Source organism: Berghia stephanieae, chromosome 10, assembly GCF_034508935.2.
Source record: "Berghia stephanieae isolate SIO BIC M18660-M18661 chromosome 10, UCSD_Bste_1.3, whole genome shotgun sequence".
Classification (NCBI taxonomy): domain Eukaryota; kingdom Metazoa; phylum Mollusca; class Gastropoda; order Nudibranchia; family Aeolidiidae; genus Berghia; species Berghia stephanieae.
The window spans coordinates 23,131,943-23,136,942 of record NC_088369.1 but is presented as its reverse complement, the minus strand read 5'-3'; the positions used below and the strand labels follow the sequence as shown (position 1 = coordinate 23,136,942).

Genomic DNA, 5,000 nt, shown 5'->3' with positions numbered 1-5,000 from the left:
TCAAATTCCAACGCTCATGAATTCTGTCGGCGATAGATATTTTATGCCAAGCCTTGAGGCCAGACTTCGTGAAGTCCCATGTTTGAGAGTGTCAAACTCTTGTGATAAATATTCACAATCTGTTGGGCTGGTTGCATTGGGCCACGGGTGACAGACAAGTACTTAAGATTGCTATTGCCGTGATGATGATGCATTTTTCATTCAAGAGCCTGTCAACGCATTGCATTTAATACTCACATAGTGTCGGGCTGACCGACTGATTCGGCTGTTCGGCATGCCATGATGGTGGCTATGGCACGTACTTACGATAGTTATTATGGATCAGACCTTATTTTTCCCGACCCCTTACGATCAAACGACCATTTATCTGTGAAATGTCAACAAGTGGCTTTGTGTTTAAACCAGTGTGTACTGCGCACTCAACATTTAAACGATTCGGGGTGAGAAGTTGTTTTGTTATCCGTCAGTCAATTCGTGCTTTCGGTTCTTCTTCTTCTTCCTCGTCTCCCCCCCACCCCCTTGTCTTGATGTTTGAAGAATGTCCAATTGGATTCAGTAGTCTGATGCCATGCCGCCCGGCAACGGCGGCCATTTTGGTTCTAAACAAAGAAAATCATTACTTTTTATTCCTCATACTGGCTAGAACTTTTCATATGCCTTGTGATCAGAATGTGTAAAAGTCAAAACATGATCAATGGGTTTTTTTCCCCCTCTGGATACGCTTTTATGCTCGCCGGGGAAATATTCCATACGGGCGTCCGCCATTGTTCCGATAGTTTAGAGCCAGTGTTACTAAGTTACCATGCGTCATTAGGAAGGAAGTGATGTTACGACTGTTGAAGAGTATTGGTGAATGAACTCTGCCGTTGTCATCTTCCAATCTTCCAGGCGAGGCCCCAATCAGTTTCGGTAAAAGAGTTGTACTCGTTGCCTTCTCATACACCGGAAAAGTAGACAGCGGTGGGAGCCACAGACTACCGTGTCCTGTGTTATCTATGGTGGGGGCTGTCTGAAGCCTGGGATCGTGAAAATACTAACGAATAAGTGTTAGTGATAGTGGAGAGGCCTCGGATGGGAACAATACTTCTCATACACCATACTTTTGTTGTTGTTTTTGTGGTTGTTGTTGTTGTGGTTGTTGTTGTTGTTGTTGTTGTTGTTGTTGTTGTTGTTGATGTTGTAGATATTCTTGTTGTTGTTGATGTTGTCGTGACCACTTTTCTACACGTCCCAATTTCTTATCCTTTCATCCTCTTTTCCTACAAGGAGGTTTTCAATTAGATAAGATAAGATAAGATACACTTTATTTATCCACTTCTGGCAATTTATATTGGGTATTCCCGTAGACTAATGAATTACTGAAAATACTTAAGTAAATAGATAATAAAAAGGAAATACAATGCCATAGAAGTAAACCAACAACAAGATACTATCAACACGTAAGCTTTTATTGGGATTTATTGTTATTGATTTTTACACCATTGAGCTTGAAAAAACCCCCCAACCCAAACACATGTAGCTAGAGGTGGGATTTAAGAAAAGCACCAGGAAAAGTAATGAAAGAAAGATGGAAAAATATTAAGAAACAAACAAACAAACAAAAATATGAAAAAGCAACAACAACAACAATAACAACAGCAACAACAATAACAACAACAACAATAACAACAACAACAACAACAACAACAACAACAACAGAGAAACAAAGAAACAAGGAAACAATAACAAGTAGGCAGTGATGAGGGAGAGGGTTGAGGAAAGGGGTGAGGAGGTGGTGAATACAAAATCACATAAATAAGCATACATTAAAATTACAACAAACCCCCCCCCCCCCCCCAAACAATGAATAATGATAAAGAGACAAGATAAAGTCGACATGCGGCTGTATCTTGTCGGGGTTTTAAAACATATCTTGGTGATGGTCTGTCATTATCCTACCAATCAATGTTACATCTTGGTCCCAATCCCAGCCATCAGATACCGCCACCCCATATTCCTCGTTGGAACATGCCAGACAGCCGAAACGGCCCACCCCATAGCTTGTGAGCATAATTTGTGTCACAACATTAGGACACAATAATTGTAGGAATTACATTGTCATATTGGACGACATCGTGTTAATTTTGGGAGTAATGCCCAGGATATATATATATATATATATATATATATATATATATATATATATATATATATATATATATATATATAGTATGCAGATGACGTCACTCAGGCCTTTATTATTGTTTTTGCCATCCGCGTTTGTGAGTTGTTCTCACTAAACTGTATTAACCAGACTATAAAAGTTCATGGTTACACAGAGTTTGTGTGTTGGTCCGTTATACTTCCGGATGGCAATGTTGTGAACTCCTTGGCCAAGCGCATTCTATCTATATATATATATGTGTGTGTGTGTGTGTGTGTATATATTTATGTGTGTGTGGGGGGGGGGGGGGGGTTATACATAGAGAGAACGAAATTGATGTCACTCAGGTCTTTGTTATTGTTTTTAGATAGCCATTTTTATGAGTAGTTTTCACTAAATTGAATCAATTGGGACATTAGACATTTTAGGTTAACATTGTTTTGTGTTATACCGTGGCCTTCGTAACATAACGATGGCTACGGTCCGGCTGGCGGATGTTATGAGTTTTTTAAATCAATGCATAGCATTTGTAGCTTGTGAGCATTTGTCACAACATTTTGACACAATAACAACAGGAAATTGCCTTTCCATATTTGACGGCATCGTGTTATTTTTTGGAATAATACTCAGGATTGTGAGGTTTATTGTTTCGGGTAATATGCATGCACTGAAGTCGGCTATGCGCTGTCTCCCCCCCCCCCCCACCCCCCACCCCCCCATAGCACGTAACGTAGCACATACAGTGAGTGGATGATTAAAGACTTCGTTGTTCGTTTATTTGTAAATTTAGTTGAGCCATTTAAAAAACTTTGATCTGACGGCAATAAGTTCAAGAACCGGATAAGCAGTCTGGAGGGAGAAAGGGGGTGGAATTGGGGGCGGGGGGATAATGCAATTAGATAAAAATGGAATGATAAAAACTGACAACAAACAGGACCCAAATCAACCTAATGATGAATCAATCGAATTATCGGGTACAAGTAACACACGTACCTGATAATGGGACGTCGTTCGTAGTGTCATTAAAAAACAAAACAAACAAAAACAAAACAACAACAACAACAAATGACAACTTTAATCTCACTGTAGGTAATGATCTGGCTCTCCAGTACAAGATGCTGATAAGCAGTAACAAAGGAGAAAAGACAAGGGGGGGGGGGGGGGGGGGGGTTGGAAGGAGATGAAAGTTATAATGAAATTAAATTGAAAGAAAAAAAAAAGAATATTATATTAAATGATAACCCCCCCCCAAAAAAAAAAAAAAAAAAAAAAATAAAAAATAAATGTAAACCATAAAATGAAATAAAATGATCCCAATCCACATTGAATGAGACTCTGTAGCCTGCCTGCTATGACATTCTACACTGGCTGGGCCACCAGTGCTGAGGATGAATTGGGGATATTCTAATCTGGTTAAGTCAGACATTCGAACCCGATGAAGTCACGGATAAGGTAATAGTCGGGGATTTCCAGTCGATCCAAGATGTACTTTCAGTGGAACAGTGCAATTTGTTTCTCCTTAAACTTTATCACAGAGATATTAAGTAGGACAGTACTTTCGAATCTGTTCAACAATATCTGCTGTAGTACGTAAATACTGCCATGGTTAAACCGCCAACCACTGTTTTATAATCCGTATGTTTGAGCCACGTTTGAGTGAAATTAGACGCTAAAACCTGTTACAGGCCATACAGTAGTAGCAAGGAACAGGCGTCTGTGTGACCTGATGATATCAATCAAAAGCTCCGTAATAATCTTTCCATTACAATACATTGATGCTATGCGTTTAGGTAAAATACTCACAACATCGTTAACTTATAAGAGCCTGACCGTAGCCATTGTAAAGTTATAGCCTGACACCGGCCAAAAATGACGTCAAAAGACAAGTCTTTGGCCGCAAAAGTAAACAAATCGTGAGTTATATTCAATAGCTCAACCAATGAAATAACTTGTTTCCTTGAGCTCTACTAACGACAACTTACTAGACGCTGCATAACCCTAAAAAATGACGTCAAACTGTAAGTCATAGAGGGTTCTAGTGTCAGGCTATAATATTATGCTAACGATGGCTATGATATAACCTACCAAAGCACAAAATTGTGTGTAACCTTGAACGTTTTTTACAACCTCGAATTGATAGAATTTAGTGAGAACTTATAATTCAAATAGCCGTCTGAAAACAAGAATAAATAACTGAATGACGTCAATTTCGTTCCATCCATTCCTTCTTCAAAACACTTGGGAACTTGTTTCCACTTTTAAACCGTAAGAATACAGAGTCTAAGCCAGTGCTTTAGAATATTATCTGTCCAAATTTATTTCCAGTCCGTAAATACCGTTAATTTAAGTCGCCGGCCACTGTTTTTTAATTCGTAGCTTTTAGCCATTTTAGAGTGAAGAAATAAGACACCCAAACCTATAACAAAATATATAGTAGCATTAAGTCGGGGCCATTTGTATGACCTGATAATGTCAAATCCCCCGAGAGAATCTTTTAAAAAAATAAACAAGGGTAAGTGCTGATGGGAGGTCCCGATAGCTCAGTTGGTAGAGCACTCGCTTCACAGGCAAAGTGACCCGAGATCGATCCTGGGTGTAGTCGAGATTTTTTATTCTTCTTCTGATCACTCCTACCAGACGACCTATACACGTTAAAGGTCGTTACCCATTTTGTATGTTGCTACACAATTATTGATACCATTCATCTGGCGGACATAACAGGTGAGTGTTCGACCTAAACGCATAGCATCAATGTGTATTATGCAATAGCTTTATGTAAGTATCTCTGGTTTCGCATTTCGAGACGGGATGTGTGGGCTATTTTAGGGTAGTTTTGTTCTTTGTTTTGAGAGTGTAG

At 39.2% G+C, this 5,000-nt stretch overlaps 1 protein-coding gene across 2 annotated transcripts in view; it reads left to right on the top strand.

Moving 5' to 3' along the window:
• The window catches only part of LOC144980834 (phosphatidylinositol 3,4,5-trisphosphate 5-phosphatase 1-like), a 149,816-nt gene that overhangs the window by 9,427 nt on the left and 135,389 nt on the right, over positions 1-5,000 (top strand). The gene's annotated exons all lie outside the window — the stretch shown is intronic.